Here is a 24,561-nt window from a genome sequence, read left to right as displayed (position 1 = left end):
GATCAATCATTTCGAAGTATTGAGGAAACCTTTTGTGAACTCTAACATTACCTTCTTTGTTTATACTATTAGAAATATCCAATACTTTGTCATACTTTTTAATATTTTATGATGTTTATATGGAGAAGAATACTATGTTAATTCATAACAAGAAAAAACGGAAAGAATGTTTATTAGTTTTGATATTATAAATGTCGTTAAATCATCTACTCAATTTTTTTTATGTATATGAATTGATATTTTCATTATGTGCAAATATTTCCTTTTAAATAAGTTTTTTATAATTTTGATGATGTAATTATTATGTACTTAATGTAATTTATTTCACATAAAACTATAAAAATTAATTTTTAAGTCTTTAAAGAATTGTGTTACCCATATTTGATCATTATTTAGGTATTTAAAGCATTAAAACATCTGAAAACAAATTGTTCGCACATTCCTATGTTATACATGTAAATTTTTCCTTCTTACATTGAATACATCAAAATAATAAAATAAAAAGTGCTGCGACAGTTATATATACAATTATAACAAAATGTTCCATTTTTCTTAGTTCATGAAATTTTAGCGAAATTATTCAATTTTTTAATTATATGATTAAACAAGTATATTATATAACATAAAATACTCGCTACTATAGTATAAAAAAGATTTTAGACCATACGCAACAGGAAATGTACGCGATGGTCACCTTTAAAACTGGATTGTTACACTATCTATCGCATCAATAGCAAATTAGAACAAATTGTAAACATATGTGATATTACTATCGAGTTTTTTTCAAAAATTACAAGTATCCTTCAGTTGCAAATATCAACTCCGTAATTTTCGTACAGGATGTTACCAGCACTTCTATTTGTAATTTATGAAACCATATTATACTACTTAAAAAATGGCTAACGTCGAAACAGGATTAAAATCAACGCCACCAAATGTGCACATATTATTTCCATCGTACAAAATGATATCTTCGTCATCGTCCAAACTGAAAGTGAACAACACTGTCGTACCCACAATGAGCTTCAGTAAAATACTTGGGAGAAGTAAAACATATTTTATGTACTGGTTAATATCCAGGAAGCCTAAGCCCAGTAAAAATAAGAAGACGTTCATATTTAATCTGTAATATGAACGTATGGAATTCAACTGTAGGGAACGGCAGTTAAGACACATATTCAAGAAATGGAAAGTTTACGAGCAAAAATTCTTTGCACAAATATACATGCACTTTGGTACGTTGGAAATGATAATGCCAACGAAATATTAAACATTTTTACGAGAAGAAATGGTACGTACGATTCACGAATGTGCACAAGATCAAAATGGCATTTTAGGTGAATAAACAATAAACATTTCAATTAGAATAACCAAAATACTGTAGCGTCGACATTAGATTTATTAAAAATGTAAACATCATCATATAAATGTCTGTATTTTTTATTATAAAAGAATTTTTGAAAACAATTCTGCATTATTTTAAATATACTTCAAAGGAGAGTTCGTGGATAAAAAGTAATGTAAAAAATGTTCTATACCATTTATATTGAGAATAGAAAAAGTTTTATTTAAAAATACTGAACAACATACATTAGTAGGTATATACTGGTGAATAAAATTAACGTCAAATCACACGAAATAATAGACAGTCCTTTTAACACTTCCTCTTTCGTTTTAATTAATAATAAAGAATAAAAATTGTTAATTTATTACAGTAATACTAGTTCTAAAAGCTTTGATATATTAATTAAATCATCGACTGAGCTAGTGGTTTCTAAACAAAATGTGAGAAGTGATTAAGAAACTATATTTCAAAAAGAACATGTTTAAACTTTTACAAACAATTTTATGGCAAGTATTGAAGAATTTTTATCGTTACTTTTATTATTGAAATAAGTTCTCAATAGTTTTTTTCACCCACAGTTAGAAATTTCCACCAGATACCGATTAGTCTTGAAAGTTCATTTTATGCAGTGAGTCTGGAATACTTCGACCATGGAGAGAAATCTCTCGCTAATATTGATATTTTAAGGCAAATTGGCGCATAAGAGAATTCTATACCTCAACTAAATAAAACAAGTAAATCAGTCTATCACAAATCTTACTGCGACAATTATTACAAGACTGTAATTAAATTATAAGTTACATTTAAAACTTTACACAAAATTTGTCTAACTATTCCACACATGCCGTAATTTTTCTTGCATCTTTAAAAATAAATATAATACATTATTAATTGATAAATTAAAATTTGAAAATATTTGCCATAGCTGCATACAAATACTCAATTGTTTTATTCAACAGAGTAATAAAATCATAGTGAATTAAAAGATCTTCGAAATATAAATATAAATTTTAAGTATAAATTATTAATAAATATAACGATAGAAAACTCAATTTATAACATCTAGTGCACTGATGTGATACATATCCACAAGTCGTTAACAACATCAAATACTTTAAATCTGTCGTTAAATCTGTTTCGTAATTTCACATTTAATACAAAATCGTTTTTACAATATATTCTCAGCATTATAAAAAGCAAGAAATATTTTTAAAAATTCGATCTTCCGCGATGCTTCAGATCAGAAGATTCCTCAAACCCGTTAACCCATTTGCATCGCTAAGCGGAATATTTCGCAAAAGATGACTGCTCCGTATCACGGGACGTGAAATAATTCACGAAGATGAATCAATCAGTATCTCCCCAACGAAATATTCCACAATTTTTATAATACTTTGTTATATTTATTAATCTATATCATACCTTCCTTTCCAAACTTTACCATAATAAATTATCGATAAAGAACACTAGTAACCGTTTAACCAGTTAACTATAGAATTAGTGTCAATACTTTCTCATTGTGCACGCAATAAAGTCAAGCAATGAAGTATATACTCGTTAAACACAGTGCAAATGTACCCATAATATATTCCAACGAAAAACTAAAGCAAAACGAAGAATAATTACACGTGTATCTAACAAAATAACTAATTCATCGTTGAAAATATTAGTATAATTTCGAGTTTTAAGATGACGTGTCGTGAAACATAGTTGACTGGTTAAACTGGAATATATTACAAATAACTCAACATTTCAATTACGAATGATCATACATGCTTCGATTCCCAGTGCCACGCATCCATCGCGAGATCCACAACTACCTAGACGGGACAGATCACACAATTGCAGTCATGATGCAAATAGATTGCTCAAGAATAATAATAAAAATAACGCGAATAACAGTAATAACAGTAATAACGATAATAATACTAATTCGAGGCAATACGGGTGGCGGAGTAGATCTAGATCGATGGAAATTCGAGGCGTCGATAGTAGACGGAAGGCGCGCGATCACGCGATACGCGTTCAGGACACCTCGGCGTACGCGAGGTACTCCTGGAGACAACGGTGACTAGGTAGCAAAGAGAGAAGAACTGCCTTTTAGGGCAGTTAAGCGCACGACGACGACGCCTCGGTTGATCCTCGTCTCGTCTTGTCTCGCCTGGCCTCGCCTCGGATCGGATCGGATCGCCCATCGCGCTCCGCCCCGCCTCGCGTCGCGTCTTCTCGCATCTTCTCACGTAAACGAACGCTTGTGCCGACGGTCCCGCGACCCCGATCCTTCTCAGAACGCGCTAGAGACTGCATCGGGTTTTTAGCGCGATCTTGAAAACGGAAAATGTTTCTTTTTTCGTCGACCTGCTGCCCGTACTCGCCCATCAGCAGCGGCAGCGGCAGCAGCAGCAGCAGGGACGTCCTAGCGGCCGGCTCTTCTCTCGCGCGCGCGGCCGAGTCACCGGTGCTCCGGCCACAGGGGTGAGCATGTATACCCGGCTGACCTATTCGAGCCGCGTGTCATGAATATTTATCGACGACCCGTGACTGAATAACATTCGAAATTAATTTCGATATCGCACCGGCGACATTTTTACGCAACCGTGAGAATGTGTCACGGTGAACAGTTAGCCGAGGAGAGCTACGCGGAAATCAGGGAAGAAGGGAATGATCGATGGCGGACGTCATTCAGATGTTGAACAAACCCGGAATACGATGCGCGGAGAATAAGGAATGCCACAATTGGAGGAATGAGAATGTACCGGGGGTACACGACAGATATCGATAGGGGAAAAGGGAGACCGGTGCGCGGCTCGGCCGGAGGAAAAACGAGGAACGATGAAACTTCGAGGTGGCGGGCTTCTCCGCGACGTTAGTTAGCGAACGCTCCGCCGGGGAGAGAAAAACCAAGGAGGTCGGATATCATTGTCAATCAGATAGTAAAATTGCAAATGAGTGATAGCCGTTGCGAAGCGCAGCGCGCGGCCGTGCACGGGGGGGATGAGGGATCATCCGATCGGCGACATCGGATCGCGGATGATATGCCACCGCGAATAGTCATCGGGACTTCTCCGAGCGTGGAACGCAACAAGGAAAGGGCCACATCGCTGATCGTTCGGAAGATATCGGTCTTCCCGGAGCTGCCCTAGTCGAAGAAAGAGGAAAGGCACGGACGAGAGGAAGAAAAAGGGTGAGGCATGTACGTATAAGACTACGGGAGAAGACGAAGAGGAGAAAGAAGAGAAGGGTAGAGGCGGAGGAGGAAGAGGATGAGGTGGCACGATAGTGGCAAAGACGAGAAGGATGGGAGGTGGAAAACGCGGTCCGGCTACGAAATGGCCGGGCACCGACGAGGCCAACGATCGAGAATGACCACCCGACGTCTCCCTAAATAATGACAAACTCGATACCCTAATTCCTGGCATTCTTCCTCGCGCTTTGCATCATTCGAAATCCGCGTACCTCGAATACAAGCTAACCGTCCTCGTAGTCCACATCCGATCGCATCAGATTATCGACACGTTTCTACGACCTGCCGGGACGTCAGATTAATAACGCCAGAGCTATGCTCTCGGATGATAATCATCCGAAAGGGGTTACGCGAAAAGTAGCCGGCCAAGCGGGGCGTGCGTACGTCGGTCGACTCGCGTGTCGCGATCGGTCAATTATCGAGGGATTCGGAGAATCCAAACGGCTACATCGGTGACAGTTGCGGTGGTGGCGATGTAGTTTTCGGGAAATGTGTCGAAGCCCACCGACCCGCGATGCGGTGTCGTTGCCCTCTTCTCTTCGGTCTGCTCGGTGCTGGTTGCACAGCCTGCCGCCGCTGCCGCCGCCGCCGCTGCCGCCGTCGTCGTCGTCGTCGTTCTACTCTGACCGTCTCGCTCTCTGTCTCATCCCTCTCACTCTTTCTCTCTCGCCGAGCTTCGTCCCTCTCGCTACACCGTAATCTGCTCTCTTTCTTTGGCTCGCTTCCTCTCTTTCTCTCTCATCCACTCCCTCCCTCTCTCTCACTCCGCCGCTCTCACTCCCTCTCACTCTCTGCCTCGCAAATGCGTACACACCGGCGAGAGCCGCCACCGCCGCCGCCGCCGCCGCCGCTGCTACGAGTAGGTTATCCCTGTCCCCTCCGCGAAACCATCCTCTTATTCCCACTCCTCCTTCGGAGCACCTGTCGTGCCAGGGAGTTCGGCGCGTTAGGGGCGTTCGCCGGAGGTAAGTAGACGGCAGGTTATCAGTCCGCAGAACATCTTCGTCGCGAACGGAACAGTAAACCAGTGTGGTTGCTCATTCTTTCGTGGTGAAGAGACGGAGAGAAAGAGAGATAGAGATAGAGGCAGAGACAGAGAGGAAGAGGAAAAAAAGGGAAAGAAGGACGAAGGAGACAGTGACAGTGGAGGAGAGGACAAATTGAACGTAATACGTTATAGACCTTTCGGCGGGTATTATTCGCCGGTACCGCTCTCCGTCACCGATACCCTTGCTAGGATCGAAGGTTCGATCAGCGCTCCTTTGAATCGTGCGAACCCGCGATCTTCTTTTTCGCGCGGCAGCGACTCGCTGGAACAGAGTCCACAAGATCTTTCCCACGAGAAATCGACTACGATCCTGTGATCGTCCTTCCATTGAGTGACCATTAAACGGGTCCCGGCGGATAATCACGAGCCACCGATTCAAATCGGCCGGCCCAGTTTCGCGGCAACGAAATCCATCGATCATCGATCGCCGCTGTCGCGCGACGATCGAATGTAAAACGCCGTCTTCACGGTCGACCCGCCGCCGTCGTCGGTGAATTTGTGTTAAAGTGACGAATCCCTGGCCGCGTCCTGGAACGTTCGTCTCGGAAGAGGAACGCGCGAGAACGATCGTCTCCCCGATAAACGGTGCTCCGCCGATCGGCACGGTGATTTAAACGCGGCACGTCCAACGATCGGTGCGAGCTAAGCCGCAGGAGGCGAGAGAATCGAGGAAGGTACACAGAGCGAGAGCGAGAGAGAGATAGAGAGAAAGAGGGAGAGAGAAAGGGAGTGAAAGAAGCATTCCGAAGGGGTTGAAACGCGAAAGGAAGGAAGGCGGAGCTGATAAGGCGATAACGCGGCTGCCGGGATGCGGCACGAGGAGCCGCTAAGCTGCAGCTAACACGTGGCGACTCCGCACGCACTTCCCGATCGCTAGGTGAGCCTTATTCCTCCTTAAGGGAGCTCATTATCCGTGACTCTTTCAACCGTGATCTTCTCGCCGAACTAAAGTACCTGTTAATTAAATTCACGCCGCACGATTCCTATCGAATCGCGCGAGAGTGTGTTCTGCAATTTAACACCGCGATAAACCGTGTAAACCGGTTAACAACATTCTCGCTCGCCTGTTCCCTTGCTTTCTTGTTTTTCGCGAAATATATGAAATTACCGTTGGGTACTGTTACGTACGGTCCGACTCCTCGCGGGGTCAAGACTGATTGATTCGCGGATGAGAAGTTCCGGTCGGCTTAGTTATCTCGTTTAACGATGGAGGTCCCATTGAAACCGATCGTGAGCCACGGCTTACGACAGTTCATGCAAAACCGGGCCGACGATTCGGCTGTCGATGTTAACGCGCGCGTAGATAGAGCGAACCCCGACGAAACAGCCAGGCGGATAAGGTTCTCGTACGAGGAAATCGGGTGGGGAGGGAATGTGGTCGGTCGGCAGGCAAGGAGGCCTCACCAAATTTTCGTGCCGCTGTTCTGGGCGCAATGTGCCTCGAATCTCCACGTGCTTCGAAATCGTCCCTCTTTCTCTATCCCCTATCCTCCCCTCTGGCTCTTGCTCACGCGCTGTCTTCGTCGATCGCGGGCACAGAGGCTCCGTTCCCGCGGGTCCTCTCTTCCACTTCTCTTTCTCTTGTTCTTCCTCTCTCTTTCTGTATCCTCATCTCTCTCTCTCTTTCTTCCTCTCTTTCTCTCTTTGTCTCTCTCTCTCTCTTTCTCTCTTTCTCTCTTTGTCTCTCTCTCTCTCTCTCTCTTTCTCTCTCTCTTTCTCTCTCTCTCTCTTTGTCTCTCTCTCTCTCTCTCTCTTTCTCTCTCTCTTTCTCTCTCTCTCTCTTTGTCTCTCTCTTTCTCTCTCTCTCTTTCTCTCTCTCTCTTTCTCTCTCTCTCTTTCTCTCTCTCTCTTTCTCTCTCTCTCTTTCTCTCTCTCTCTCTCTCTCTCTCTCTCTCTCTCTCTCTCTCTCTCTCTCTCTCTCTCTCTCTCTCTCTCTCTCTCTATCTCTCCCTCTCTCTCTCTACTCTGACTCTCCTCTTTCTGTCTGTCCCGGGTCTCTTTCCTTCCCGTCGGCTTCTCTTTCTCTTATTCTTCATCGGAGCTGAGTGGAGCACCCAACCGCTCCGCGGTGCCCTGAGACGCCGAAGAGTTAGCACGCGCATTCCGGTTAGCGGTCCGACGAACGCTTAACCGTTGCTGTTCGTCCCTACTCGACATTGCTGGTATCGTATCGCTCGCCGCGCTGTCATTCAGCCGACTCTCCTCGCCGCATTTGGCGACGGGGTACTCGAACGCGATGAAGGTCGGAAACGAACGAAGGGGCCCAGCCGATTAAGATTGCGTGATGCATCCAGGAAGCTGACGGAATCGCGTGAATCTTCCCCTGGCCACCGTGTATCGAGACGGGCTCGAGACGGATTGAGTCACTTTGAATATATGACGTAAGCCGCCGCCGATCGGTTTGAATGGTACTCGAAACCAGAAATTCTTGATTCCCAGAGTTTATTGAGCAAATCCCGTCATCGCGGTGAGAACAAATATTTCCTTGGACACCGCCGATGACGGTAGAACGATTTATGAAACCGTCAATTGGCAACCGGATGATACGTTTGTCGATACGCTATGAAAGCTTGTAGATTCATTTATTTTTATCGTGTCGCTTTCATTGCGCAGTCATTGAACGTAAATATTGTTTATCGTATTGTTTATGTGATATTGCGTGGAAGCGAGTTTTAAAACCGGCTCTCTTGTCCATAAAGAGTTGAGGATCTTGAGGGACGACTTTGCGTATGTGTAGATGTACGATGCATCGATGGGGAACTAATGTTCGTTTTTGGACGCAATAAGATAGACTAAATGGTTAGATGAGTTAAACGCCATAGTAGGATGTATTCGGTTCTTGAAATGAGCAAATTTGTAAATAATTGGAAAGGCTATAAAAGAAATGTGGGTTAAGACGTATTTATTAATTTATATGACCGACGCTATTTCTCATTAACTCGGTAATCCTTTTTTTAATAACACGATTTAGCACAATTTGGTGTTATCACGGATGTGATACACACAGTAAAGCACATTTATATTGTACATGGTATTAGAATGTATATTAATATTCTGGTCGTTAAGTAATACGATTTTTATTTACACATTTAGAAATGAAACAGATAGTTCGAAGATAATATTCATCGGATTGCTCGTAATCTGTCGAAAACTATTAAATCTAATAATATATTTTATACGAATTCATTTTGTAATGACTGTATAAATTAATATGCATTATTTATTCATTTTATATTAAATTGAAGAAATTTATATCATTTTTCAATTTTTTGTCTATTCTATATCTTTTTCATAAATTATATAAACGAGTTATTGATGATGATGTAAGTTAATTGTTTCTAAATTGTTTAGCACTACAAATTGACATTTAAGATTAATTAAATCAATAAGGTCAATAAGGGTTTATTTATCTTTTTAGTTTTGACCACGTAACGTGCTACCATAAATTAATCAAACCGTTAATTCCAATTAATTGTAATCTCCTACAGCTTCTCCACGATGAAACTAAAATTCAACAGCTAAAACGATTCCATTCAAAGATTTCTAAATCAATCCAATAACTCACAATACAAGAAACTCTTACGCTATCTTCGATTCTCCGAAGCTCACGAAATTTGCCAAGATCTTCCACAACTGAGAAACATCGAATAAAATAACCTTTTCTATCTAGGAAATTCGAATCCTCGTCGATCCCAAGATATCTCGTTGAACAGTGTTAAACGATATCTCGTCTCGCAATCGCGATTCTCACGTGCGTTGAAGACCGGCGCAACGCTGCGACGAGCGACTCTCGATGCACTCGGCCTGGAAAGGTTGCTGTTTTAAATGCGCATACGATTTTGTTGCGCGAAATACGCGATGCGACGGTTCCTGAAACGTTCTCCCCTACAGCCACAGCAGTCCATTAAACGATGAAACTTTTGTCGCGGTTTCAGTATGACCCGCAGCAAAATTGTCGCGAACGGAGCCGAATTCTTTTCGACTTCCGTTCGACACGTTTTACGATGTAAACGGAGCTATTATGCGAACCCGCGGAGAGAGGTGGACCGATTCAAGTACTACCGATACATACGTGTCCCGGGTCCGAATATACGCGCGCGCGCGAGCGCACGAGCAAAAGAAGCCCCGGTACACCTGGCTACACCTGCACGCCGCGCGGAGCCGCACCGCCTCGAGAATTCGTTTCGGAGATCCGCTGAGTCATTGATTTCGTAGCATCTCGAGCCCATTTCCGAGAGGCTTTCGAGCCGTCCGCGGTAACCATATTAAATATTTATGTACTTTATTTGCGGGAACGTGTCCAATTATGTACAATGAAGGAAACGAGGAGCATTAAGGATATTCTACTTCTGAATAATGGGCCGTTTCCGGGATTTTATGAATGAAAAACTGTTCTCGGATTGCCTCGGAATTCGTCGCGGCTATTCATTGACTATTAGAAGGTACTTAAAAGTTTGCTCGCGTTATTAAAGAACGTAGGCCTGCCGGTTTTATGCGTTCGCGGCAAAAAAATCCGCCGGAGAGTTGAAATCTTAATAATGTTCGTCGGCGTCCCATCTTTTTTTTTCGCCTCGGACGGGGTCTTATTTTCATCTAATGAAACTAAGAACGTCATTAATGGCTTTTTTTCGATCGAATCCTGTAATTAAGGATGCGAACTCGCGTCTTGCTGTTCGTTTCGTAAATCAATTATCGACGTGTAATTTTGTAAACGCGTCCGCTGTTGCAAGGTGTGCGTGCGTTTCATTGTTACATTGATACCGATTTGTTATTGATACATATTGAGATGGAAATCGTTTCACTCTTTTTTTTTTGATAATATAAGTAGTCGATGTTTAGTGCCTGTTTCATTTTGGTCTTCGGGGTACTGCATTAATGTATGCTTGGGAATTATATGGTGTACGAGGTTTTTGTTTACGCTATTAATAACCAACAAATATTACTGGAATCCTGAGTCGAATAATTATTTTAGATGCTCGAACAGGACTTTATTCATTAAAAACAGCTTATATGGCTGTTGGCATGAGAAAGCTTGTAGGAGACGTCTAATTATAAATTTGTTCCTTTAAAAGATTACAGGTCCATTGATGTGTAGTTATGATCTTCAAAGATCGTTAATAAAATGAATTTTAGTGAACCATTATATAGTATTGGAATTGAAAACAAAGCTGTATAGAGCAAATGTTTTATTAGCTGACAGACAGTAGGTATAAGATATTTCAATTATGACAACACATTGCTCGTTGATGGAGAAAAACTTTCATATTCGAACGTTGTTTCAACAGTTTTTGACTAGATTAAATTAATTGATTTTCATGATTAATAATTACCAATTTTCATATATTTCTTTCCCACTGTGATATTCAGCTATCACGCATTGTTTTAGTAAATTAAGCTATTATTAAAAGCAGTAAATTAAGTTCAGGTAAATTAAGCGCTTCCTTCTCAAATGAAGGCAGCAGCAAAAACAATATCCGGCTATGCAACTCAAACATTATCGAAAGTAGTTAATCAGTAATCTATTAGTGTACTCGACTAACGTTATCGTGTAATTACTTACAAAAGTTAGTCAAGCAAAAGAAATATAATAGTATGTCTTGTTTATCATCGATTAGCTTCTCAACTACTCAATTTGATTGAGAAAGTAGTTAAAATACGATTACCATAAAAATTCCGACGAAATGTATCTATCGTCATTTGTATGCCAATCTTTATTTCGAAAGAGGAATCGATGTCCTGCGTCATGGCGTATTAACATCTGAAACGTTTGATGGGATTCGTCCTTCGACGCACGGTCAGGATATTATCTTCCTAAAAAAAGGAATCTAACACCCAACGGTGGTCCCGAGACGATTCAATGTAAAATCGCGATAGGAGTCCCATAAAAAATGACCGTAACCGAATGAGCTTCACTTATAAATGACGTCCAGGCTTAAGATATCATTGTAAGCCTTATAACGTTTTCGCAAAAATCGTAAATCACGTCGATCGCTTAGACAACGCCTATTAAAATCTCGCTGACTGTCTAATGATTCATAGGAATCTATTCGAGGAAAGTGGTCCTTCTTCTCTAAGAGAGTCTTTGAGGCTAGAAAAAAATCGAACTTTTTATGTTTATTTTGATGAGTTACTGTTATAAATATAACCTCAAAATATTTTCATATAATTGGTGGAATTGTATAAATTGTAGACTTTTAAAAGACTTAGTTGGCAACGTGTAGGTACATAGCATGATAGTGAATTAGATGTATAAATTAAATCTTTTTATCATTATTTTTCTTCACACTTATATTTTGAGCATTGTTAGTGCAAATAATTTAATTTATTTTGGTAATGAGCACTGATTAATTTAATTTCTGAAACTAAACGACCGTTTATTTAAAATTGTGTACAAAATTGTGTTAAATATTCTTGAATTTAATAAAACATCATAATCACTAAAAAAATCATTAAATCGGTTTATAACGAATTGACAATTCGTAAATTGTTGGAACCATAACTTAGGGTAAACTTTTTTGACAGCAGTGGACACTATGCTTCATATAATTGCAACAGTTATATATTAGTGACCTTAAAACAAATAAAAGGTACACGTGTATAGATTTTAATCCATAAGAAGAATTATCTCCAAAAAAAATTTGTCATTTAAAAAATGTCTCAAATGCAGTTTCTTCTGTTCCAAGCTGGTAGTAATTTAGTACACTTAGTTTCTCTTTATATAGTCATGTGTAGGGAATATGAAAGTCACTACTATTTTCTTCAAGTGTAATCATGCAATCTTTTTTGCGCTAATCGACGCAACAAGTCATTCTCTACAAGAAAACGTTAACCTATCCACATCGTAAACTCATCAAAGCAGACAAAATTTAAGATATTTGTTAAATAACGAATAGTTTCCAAATTAATTTTATCTATAAATTAAAATTAGACACCCTGTATGAAGATTAGTTTAAAAACGCACGTCTAGACCAAAAGGTCTCCTTAATGTCATTTTCTACGAGAAAGTGTTAATCTATCAATTCGGAAACTAATTGCATGTGTAAATTAAAATGGGATACCCTATATGATGGTTAGTTTAAAAAAGCACGTCTAGACCAGAAGGTCCCCTTAAAAGCTCGAGGACGTTTTTGCCGGTGGCAGCAGCTTACAATGGCCGCGTAACCGCTTCCTGGAGCTTACCTGCGGCGGGCATTCTTCTTTTAAAATTTGCATCGAAATAAGTCGCCGAACGTCCGTTTGCAATCGCCGCTCCATCGTTGGCGGGCAAAAGGAGTATGCTAACGGTTTTCGAACAGGTGTCATCTCTTTTTTCCGCGCTTCATGAAATATTCACCAGGCATACGATTACGTTAGTAGCAAGCACTAATACGTGCGTTGTATAGGGGCATTCAACCTCTTGGCCGCGACATTGGAATCACGCCCGACATAACTTTACATTTATTTGCCGGTGATGTTTCCCGGGGAATTAACCCCTTGTGCTGAAACCAGGCCCCCCGGACACTGTGAGATACTCCTCAAACGTATTAACATATCGCGTGCTAAGAGAATTCCAGGAAAAATTCCGCGGCTCGGGGCGGTGATATAAATTTTTGAAAAATAGCTTGCGTTTGTGTATATAAATTAGAGTAGCCTGGTGAATTCTTTGTGAATATTTGTACGTATACGTGAGATTCTAGGAAAAAGAGGGACCAGTTAGATTCGAACCTACTAACCAGTTTTAACGACCCCTTTAACTTTTCTTAGTCACTTGAGTATGGAATAAATTATTATTCAACGAATGGTACACCGTATATTGCTATTTATTGAATAAGTTGTATTCATGGTATATGCGTGCAATAAAATTTAAGTTGTTAACTGTGAAATTTAGTTTAAAAAATCTCTCGTTTTGCGCGCAATAAAATTAAGAAACGAAGTGTGTACTTGCCAAACGCAGTGAACTGGTTAAAGAATGTTTAGCAAAACGCAAAATTTATTGTGTCTAAACATATATAACGTTCGAATACTTTTGTTGCTGACTGCATGTCATTTGTTATGTAACAGTGGAAATATTTGTTATATTTATTTTATGTTGACGTTAGAATGTAAAATTTGTATGATATTGTTAGTGAAACGATTCATGTGCAACCTACTTTGATAAAGACAGTAAACTATGCATTCTTTAAATAGGTGAATTCCAGTTTTAATTAATTTACAACTACTTATATCCTCAGTATGTATGATAATACGCTTGATATTCGAGCTATGTACTGAATATTTCCAGTGTCACATATGTTGTAATACATATTACGTATTCAGTGGTATATAAAAAATATAGCTCAGAAGGAAACATTTTTGTAATTCGTACACGAATAATACGGTACAGCATATGTTAAACAATTAGATCTATATTTTTTGTACAAATACTCAAACTGTGGATGTTCGTGCATATTCAGATTTGCAGAAAAAAATTTTGGAAATTCAAATGAAACTAACATTTCTTTATTTATTTATGAATTTTAATACATTGCAGATACATTATAAAGACAGAATATTTCGATAATTTCATTCATCTCAAACATCTCTACTTCATTTAACAACTTACGTTCGGAAACTGTATAATTATAGGAATAATAACATGGTGGCAATAGCTTCCATATTGGTGGAAACTTAAAGAAGTTTTTGGGGCAACTTTCTGTGTCGAGAAATTGAAAATAATTAATACGTCTTGGAATGTTCAAGAGATAAATTTTATGCAAGTTACTTTTGTAACAATACCACACGTGAAATTAATATTAATTGCGAGTAACTTAACAGACTTGATAATACAATGGATAATATCACAAGTGGCATACTTACACATATGAGCACAGGAACAAGGTGTTGTTCTTTGTCTGACTGTGTGGATAGGACGTACACGTTAATAAGTTTCGAAAGAGGTACACAATTGATTTTACCGTTGATAATTTTGAACAAGAAAGGTTATGTCCGGCATCCTTGTATATGCAAATGCGGCCACTGTAAGATTGAGACATCCGTGATACAATTACGATTCAGTATTTTTGATCGTGTTCTCACGCAATGTTTTAAGGAGGAATACTACTTGATTATAATACGTTGATTTCAAACAAGTGTACATTTATGTACGATTCAACTCTCAGAAAAATATTTAGTGTGTACTTTTTGTTGATTATTATTCATATCTACAAGATGAAAACAATTTGCAGCATTAAAGATGAAAAGTATTCTTGTCAGAATATTTCGAAAACTATTTGGTCTGAGATAATGTCACTAGTAAACAAATTAATATTTTGAAAAGCTGTTAATATAACTAAATTTTGTATTAAAAAATTCAATTAAAATTGGCATATTACATTTAAGTAATGTTGTTTATAAATAGAATGGGGTACTGTAAATAAAACTCAATTTTACTTAATTAATTGAAATGAAGTAAATAACTGTCTGATTTCTGATATAGGAAGATCAATTTAACCACGTGTAAAATTAAATTAAACGAATGGATTTTATTTCTTAATTTACATAAATATTATACAATCTAGTTTATATAATCGTAGATACATGTCCAAAATAAGTTCAAGAATATTCAGTTGTATAAATGAAACAACTTTATCGAAAAATTGCCTCATCTTTCTCGGTTAACAAACTGACGACACATACCGTGATAACCGGTTTGACTTTCGTTTAGTCAGATGCTAATCTGGATATTTACTTAATTTCTTGGTAAACTAACTTTTAAGTGTCGCCAATTTTAACTTTTCCACTTTTAACTATTTTCATTGCAAATCTTAATTTTATAATTAAGAACGAATAGTTTTAGTAGAAAAGTATCTGGACAGTGTTCAATGTTATCTGGAATTCCGATAGAGCAGTGCATTTCCGGTACATCCGCAAACATTGCCCGTTGAGCTAATTGTACAACGATGCATGCTTAGTTACCGCTATTATCTTATCTTATTTAATTAATTCCGTCGTAAACGACAACTCCTCAACGACCTAGATAGTGTAATTACTTAGAAATGTTCTTAAAGTGGAGATTCGAATTCGAATTTGCATTTAACCATTTGAGTTGGAATTTAAATGACAACTTTGAGAGTCATGTGCTTTTATTCGATTGATGCAAAACCTTTCACGTCTTTTGTACGTGGTTAACGAGAAACATTTTTTCTTCGAAACAAATAACATCTGTTATAAACAACTATTGTAACGTGTATGAAGGACACTTCTTTCTTTGTTTTTATCTAGTTTTGATTTAGCCATTGTACAATTGAGCTATTAAACTAAATTTAAAAACTAAAAGGTCAAAACTTTTGCTCAACCCAATATTCAATTCTGCAATATTTATTGTTGGTTAATAACAATCTTGTGCACTGTCGTATGCACTTGTACATTTATATGTAATAATGTATACTGTTTTTGCATACACTGTTTTTTTATAGACAAGGTTTGACGGACTAGGTTTTTGACTTTTTCCATTTTTGTTCTATTTAAAAATAATTATTATAGATTACAAGAATTTATACAATATTAAAGATATTAATAGTAAAAAAACGTCATTTTGACAATGTACACTTGTCAACATGAATTTCTTATTGTAAAATTATTATTTTCAACTGCACATTTACGACAGTCAGATGGAAAGTCAAAGTTTTATATAATAATATAATCTTCAGTTTTTGTTGTAAACGAAGTTAGTTCTGATACCTTATAAATTTTGATTGTGGCTGGCTATATTGTCTGTCTAGTGCTTTTTATTTCTACTTGCAGTAGGCATCGATAACGTTAGAATATTATCTGCTTCTCGGACGCATCTCGCTCTTTTTTAAATATCGCTTTATATTACATTGTCACAAAATAAATAATAAGTTCTTTTTAATAACTACATTATTTTCATTTAAAATAGTAAATAACATCGTCTTAATTTTTAGAGCTACTCATAAAAAGTTTATGTGCGAGTCAAATGTCACTCAATTTATATTTTGATCATAGAAATTATAAATTTCAAGTACTACCATCAATATATAATCATATTTATATTTCTACATTTGTAAAGTTTCAAATGTATGTACTGAAATGCATGAAAATTAATTTTTTTCGAATTGTTGTAGTTACAGTGTTAAGAAGATTAGGTCAATTATATGAACATTCTCAAGTGTAACATCATTCATAATCATTTACATATAATATTGAAATACTACTACGTACAGAAGGGTCTCGGTCAATGCGAATAATAAATTTCAGAAATTGAACGTATTATTCAAATTCGCAGTAACCGAATATCTGAAATACTGGAATTGTTTCTAATTTTAAAAAAGTATACAAATAACATTTTTAAATATACCTTTTCATATATATTTCATTAATTTATACGAAACTAAGCATGTTTATTATCTTACAAAATATTTGAATAGTACAGACTGCACTTTCTTTTGTTTCTTCATATTTTCAGACATATCGAGAAAACATGTCTGACGAACCTCACAGTAACTTAACTTTCTCTCGGATTAAATGCAAGTAGTAATATTTCATAATTTGCACTAAATCGCGTATCACATTATCTGAATTCGTATTAATTCAAACCACCCGTATTTAATTTAGTAATTAAATATGATTTATTATCGATCGTCATAAATTACCAAATTATTACACTAACAACATAAAAGTATTCTATAAGTTAACTGTTTACTGTACAAGAAAAACAATACATCATAATAGTGAGCACAAAATTAATTTCAATTGAGGCAATCACGGCGTGGAAATTACGTATCATAAAATGTTACTTACCGTCATTCTGAAACACTAAATAATTTCTATAGTCAAGCCCAATTTCAGTTTGATGGACAAAAATCATATGGAAAAAGAAACCCAAAACATATAACGACATTAATTTCTCTTTATGAGAATAATTTCTCTTCATTTTATTTAGTTATTACGCCGATTGCTGTCGAAGAGTAAGCAATTTTGAGTCCATATTGACGTAGTACCGCAAACAGATAAATGTATTGCCTCAGATTAACTCTCGAAGAACCAAAACTGTCTGAGTCACGTTGAACTGCGAATGATCGGTGCGGTGAATTTCACTACCTTCTGATTACTCTGAGTGCACGCTGTGACAACGGGAATATCGATTATCAATTGCCGATTTCCGCGAACCGTGCAGCTCATATAGTAACTCATAAATTTATTCAAACGTTTTCGATGCACTGTGAAACTTATGTATGAACAAATATATGAGTAATTTATTTATTATGCCCTGTAAAAATTATTTCTATAATTTCGTTTCATTGTCAATAATTCAATTATCTAAATTGCACAATATTTATATTCTTCTCTTAAGAAACAGATTAATATATTCTGGTGTAAATTCATTAATTTTCAAATATACAATGCACTTTTTCTTATTTTCTTTTGTAATGGTTTAAGTCTATTATTTTTTAAACAAGTTTCTAGACTGTAATATATTTATTTTCATACTTTGAATATAACACGATGTTACGTGTATAAGTAGAATAGTAATTGATAATATACTTGTGCTAATTCTTTCTTTCTCGTTTTCCATAAATAATAAAAAGGACTCATTTAGTTCTCTTGAAGGAAGCACGTAAGATGTTTTTGTAAAGCTGTATGCTCGTTAAAGTAAACAAGATTTATTTTTCTCAGAAACATCAGATGATAAAGATCTTGTCCAGTAAACGGTACATACCTACTTTTTGGGTGACCCAATAAATACATATATACAAACATACACTACCAACTAAAAGTATGCATTCATTCGGTTAATATTTACATTTTGTAATGCGATAACTGATGGCAATTACAATGATCGATGATTTAATTTTTTGTCCATCTTGTTAAATTCAAGATACGTTATATGTTTGATTGATATATTTAATTGCAGCGACCTTTTCATTATTAAAACTACAAAACATGACCAAATTGATTTTTTAATTCACAGATAAAACAATTTTTAAGGCAGATAATTATTTAGAAATTCTAGAGAAATAAAATTTTTTATCATTTTTATGATTGCGTTCTGTATCTCAAGTCCAGTGCCAGAGTATCAAGGTACAATAATTTCACACGTCAATTAAGTAAATAATTTGACGTGTCAATAAAGTATTAATCCTACTACCAAGCAAGGTAGCAATTTCTGTTTTAATTGGAAATGGTCCCCGTTAATCGGGGTCAAAGATCTTCCAAAAATTGAAGATAAAATAAACAAGGCCAGATGCAAAAAATTGTATAATGTACGGTACTTTCAGAATCTCTTTTAATTTAATTGGACAGTACACCAAGACAACGATCTCAAACATTTTCGAAGATTCTGCACAGTATACGTGAGAGAAGCAGAAAGAAAAAGAACTGAAATATACGACTTGGCCTCCGCCGCCGCCAACCCTATCTCCCATAGAGCTTTTATCAAAGGAGCTTGATCAAATGTACGAGGACATTGTTCTTAACACATTCGACTCGGTACTTTTCGGTAGTTCACGTCGGGCTGAACACGTTAATCGAAACACCACTTTCGACAAATAAATATCAAATACCAGAAAAGGTTGGTGTAGCTTTTTAAATCAAAATTTAAATACACAGAATATTTTTGTAGAATAATTTTATTTTATATTATACCAACGTAAACATAACTTGCTGCTAATATCAATTTCATTCATTAACATTTTAGCTACTATACACCACTATAGTGGCTTTCGTGTATATCATCTTTTTGATGACTTACAGCGACTCAATTCGTTTACTATCATAAATAGCTGTGTATAATAGCATTATAGTATAATCTAACCTATATTTATGGTACATGGACCGCATCAAACTTTGCCGTAAAAAGATACAACTTCAAGGCTAGTCGCTCCGTAGCTAAGAGGTTAAACTACGTAGTGAAATATCGATTGAAATCGGAGCACAATTCATTGCTACCAAGAAAACCGCACGAACTTTTTCCAGCGGCTAATCCTAATTTCGAAACACTAAACACAGAAACAATAGAGAGATAACCCCACAGAGCGACTAAAATAACAAAAACTAACCAATCCACAGGAGATTACATCGACGAAACCGGCAATTAAGCAATTACACGCGCAAAATATTTACAGAGTATAATTCGCTCGGCACAGCGCGCGTGTTCGCTGCGAATATTCAATGAAACACTCAGGGAAACATGAAACCAAAATGATTTTCACGCGCGTTTTATTAAACGCTCGTAAAATCGTGTGTTACATGCTCGCGCAGTGGTGATTCCATACTTTCAGGCTGCAGTGTATATCGCGAGCGTTATCGCATTCTGGTTCGGTGACAGTGGCGGCGGCGGCGGCGGTGCAGCCTATAATACTTTACGCATCGGGCATCGCAAATACTGGTTAGGGCCGTAATCGGAGCGGGGTTACGCGTTGCGGGTGCGTGTGCGTACACACGCGGTCGCGTATCATTTACAGCGGACTATCGGTCCGAAGGAGCAAGCAGGAGAGTCAGCGAATGCGCTGCCGCACTTGAAAACCGGTATCGTCGTAGATTCGTGCCATTATCCATTAACCACCGCGGTATTACGTTCATTTGACACGCTATCCGCACTTGCAACCGGCACACTGAAACAATTCCGCCGACGACGCTAGGGGGCAGGGGCTGCACGTGTGCGTACCGTCACGCGTATACGATCCTGGCTCGTTACCAGACACACTCCACGCTCGCCGAGGATTCTCATTAATTTCTAACGAAGATGCCGGATGAAAAAAATCCACGTGACTTCGCGCGGAAACGGAGCAACGCGGTTACCGCGTTAACCCAGTTTCCTCCTAGCGCTGTTCAGCGTTCCCGTAGCCAGGCCGAACGAGGATAATGACGATCCGCGACAGCTGTCGGTTTTGCGGTGAACGATTGGGGCCTCGACACGCCGAGCTGCTCCTAGAGTTCCTTGGACCGTGCCACTCTGAATTTCAATAGATTTCACGCGTATCGAGTCCAGCGAAGTCTGATCCTCGATCCGCGCACGACAAGGAACATCGGCGCGTCTGATCACCCCTCGAGGAACTGTTAACGTTGCTCCAACGAACACACCGCTGACGGAATGCGATCGACAGTGATCGGAGCGGCGCGATCAACTTCTGCTTATCACATTAACGCGTCCCAGATGCGCGGATGCTTTCCATCCGCGTGTACTGGATGGAGATGGTAGCCTACATCATCGGCATTATAATACAGGCTCGGTCGTAAATTCTTCGCACAATGAACCTACTTCTTCATACACATGTCGGCGATCTCACCGCGGATCAAATTGATTTCTATGGATTAATAGGGGACGCCGCGCCGCGCCGCCACCATCACCGACGCCGCGCCGCGATCCTCTGGAACACCTGACGGAGTGGCAGTAACGGGTTCCTTGAATAGCCGCGACTTTCTACACATGGTGTCCACGCGTCGGTTATATAGTTTGCCGGGGCTTTAGAATGAAACTCGTTGATCGGAACGCGGCGCATCGGCGCGCTTTCCATTCACGATGCTCTCTTATCGGACGGCTTGGCGTGGCGAGCCCGTGCGCGTGAATATACGTGCAGGTAAATGGACACACAACCGCGGTTGCATTCACACGGTCGAACGAACGCAGCACCACGCCGAGCGTAATACGCGGCTGCCACGCAGACTTCATCCGAGAGGATCGGTACGCGAGATGGACATACCGCACGCGATAATTGCTCATCGTCGCGCAGCACAGCGCCGCGCGAGCCGGCCTGTTGGCCCCTGCGAGCCGGCTACGATCACTGGGTCACATTAACCGTTAATGTTAACATAACCGATCCCGATCGCGGTGAATGGATCGTAAAGTCAATTACGCGCTCGGTTACGGCTCGCGCGAATCTCCCGCTCGTGCTACGGTCACGTTCGTTTCGTTCTCCGTATTCTCCACGATTTACCGAGCAATAAATTCTTGCGCAACTCGCGGAGGCAACAGCTTGCGGCCACGACACATAGACCGAAGGTCAGTCCGGTTAGGGTATTAGGTGATTCGGCTCGTTCGTCGGACGGAATTAATGGTCTATTCCTGTCGACTTAACGTATTTTTTGATAGCGGTGTCTGTGCGCGGCTTTTTTTGCAACTTTTTTTTATCGGTGGCTTGAGATAGACGCCGGTAACGATTATTGTGTTGTGATTGTACGGTTCACTTCGGAACGGTACTTTCAGTTTTAGATGGCTTCTACTAAAAGCGGAGCGGTACGGAGGTCGTATAATTAAATTTTTTGGCGGTTCCGTCGTAGCTGAATTTTAGACGGAGATCGACGTTAGGGTAGTAATTATCTATTACGGTATTCATGATTTGAGAGTTCTGGTTGTCTTGTACGGAAATGTATGTCGTGTTGAATACTACTCTGATCGATAGTTCATTCATTCACTATTACTTACCTGTGAATGAAATCTATGCTTGGAACTGGTTTCAGTGATAAAGTTATATGAAAATTTGGTATCATATGTAAATAATTGCTTTAAAATGTGTCGACGTAAATAATTGAAATATGAAACTATTGAAATAACTTAATATATTTAATTGAAGATAGAATTATTAATACGCTTCCTTGTAACGTTTTTATTCATTCATTCTAAATTATAAATAGTTTCTCATAATTCTAAACGCGAAGTACTTACGTGATCTTCAAATGTACTAACTTTTCTAGTTCTATTTTACATATTTTATTAGATTTTAAGGTACCAAGGCAATTAAAAAGAACTGTTTTTTCTCCATTTTCGTAATCAAATAATCTGAAACGCGTGAACTTATTTTATATCGGATGATATAATATATTTTCTAAAAATAATGGTTTACTTATAGCTATTAGCATAAATTAATTCAAATATAAAACAAAATAAAAATTGACTTAATTGAAATAAAATACAAAATTCTTGACAAACATATTTGTTATTTAAATATAGTTAAAATAGTTATTATACTTCAAATTTTAAGCCTGTGGAACATTTTCTACCTTATGAAAAGTACAGGAAAATGGTTAAGAAAGTTGAAGGAACATGACAAAATTCCTTGTGTCTTTAAATTTCTTTCTACATTTCATTAAATTTATCTGTGAATTTCTATCTTCCGTGAATTGGAACATAAGAATGTGTGTCAGTAAAGGAATTTACTATTCGATAATGATGGGAGATATCGAGGAAGTGAGAACATGTGTATACACGACAATTTAAGCACACAAGAAAATATTGCGGCAAAGCAAAACAGTGGAGGCAATAGAACGACGGAGTATGAAGAAACGTAACCTCGTAAATAGAAAATAGAAAAGCAAAACGATTAGATTAGTAAAATGTAGGAAAATGCATAAACATAAAATGGGCTAGGAGAGTGATGTTTGAAGTAATAGAATAGCAAGATGCGAAAAAGAAGCTGAATAAGAACAAAAAGTATTCGTTGCTATAATAACAATGAAACAACACAACATTTTAAGTAGTAAACTAGTAAACAAATTCGAACCATTTCATTTATATTTAATGAAATATTCGATATTTACCACTTTTGTACATCTAATACACTAGATTTAAAACGCTTAAAGTTTAAATCACAAAAGATTCCCGAAAGATGAAATGGACCAAAGAAAATTATTCGAGCGAGCATCTAATCTTGTAATTACTACGAACGGTTTCTAATCGTAAACATCGAATTTATTATATTTCCTTTTGAATAGCACAGTAATAAAATTATCCACGTATTAATAATTCATGGCCTCGGTATTTACTACACGTGTGAATCATTCCTTTGAATTCGATTTACAATCGAAATTTCAGCAGTTTAATTGAAGGAAGAAATTTATGCGAATAGTGTTCTCATTTTTACTAATTGGTGGCTTGCGTGGAGGAAAATATTTTCATTAATACGCAATCATAGTTAATTGTTCGTATCATCAAATCGAAACGATCCTTGCTCCTAGAACAAGTTTGTTTCGAACCGTTGGTATATCTAATGGCCAGCGATCAAAATCTCCGAGATTTAACGCAACGATAGTTTTAGAATAAGTTACCGTTGACTCTGGTGACACTTACAAATTATGGAGAGACGCGAAAATTAACGACTGCTGCCCGAAGCCGACATCGTCGACTGCGGGAGATCTACGAATATTTCTATGACGATATACATATGTTCATCGTGCGTTCCAAAAGTGATTTGCTCACAACAAGTCCCCAAGAAATTGCCAGAGTACGCATAACATTTACCGGAGAAGCCATAATCGTGATTTATGGTTGTAATCCGAGAGTTTTTATTAATCGTCAAATAAATTATTAATAGTTTCTGCTTGTGATCCGAGGCCGAGCTAAAATGCAGAGAGATGAAACGGAAATTAATTAGAGAGCATAATCTTTCTTCAACGTGTAAACTTACGCGTCTATGAACCGATTAAAAAATAATTAAAGATATTTGGTAGGTTGTTTTACATTAGATTTTATCATATCTTGGATTATTATTAATTTTATTATTACGATTTTGTTCTCGTTAGTATATAACTTATAGCGTAATCTCCGGTTGCAGACGATAAATTAGTGTTAATATACGTTCTGATAATTAAACTGTCTGTTTACTTATTAACAGTAGCAGGTAATGATAATATATATTCTATCACCTTTTCCAATTACAATGTTCTATATCAGAGACATAAAAATTATTCCTATTTATCATAACGTTTTGCAAAACATTATACCATTATTTTTGAGATTCAGTAACAAAAAAATTTTTTAGAGTTAAAATGTATAGTCATTTTATTCACCTTCGAATAAAATATTTTCAAATTAAAAAAATATAATTCTATTCAGGAGAATCTATTGTATCATTTCCTGAAAAAAATATTTACATGACATACACAGTATAAGCAAATAACTATATATTGTTTATAAAACTAAATTTTCCCAAGTAATGAAGAGAAAAAAGT

The 24,561-nt window shown here is 37.9% G+C and overlaps 1 protein-coding gene across 1 annotated transcript in view; it reads left to right on the top strand.

The window, feature by feature from the left end:
• Positions 1 to 5,553: 5,553 nt before the first annotated feature.
• Positions 5,554 to 24,561, top strand: part of m (zona pellucida domain-containing protein miniature) — a 58,881-nt gene continuing 39,873 nt past the window's right edge. Inside the window, exon 1 of the mRNA XM_031973554.2 lies at positions 5,554 to 6,514. The gene's annotated coding sequence lies outside the window, so the exon portion shown is untranslated. The remainder of the gene's footprint in view (positions 6,515 to 24,561) is intronic.

This window comes from Nomia melanderi, chromosome 13 (assembly GCF_051020985.1).
Source record: "Nomia melanderi isolate GNS246 chromosome 13, iyNomMela1, whole genome shotgun sequence".
NCBI lineage: Eukaryota > Metazoa > Arthropoda > Insecta > Hymenoptera > Halictidae > Nomia > Nomia melanderi.
This window is presented reverse-complemented; position numbering and strand designations above follow the sequence as displayed.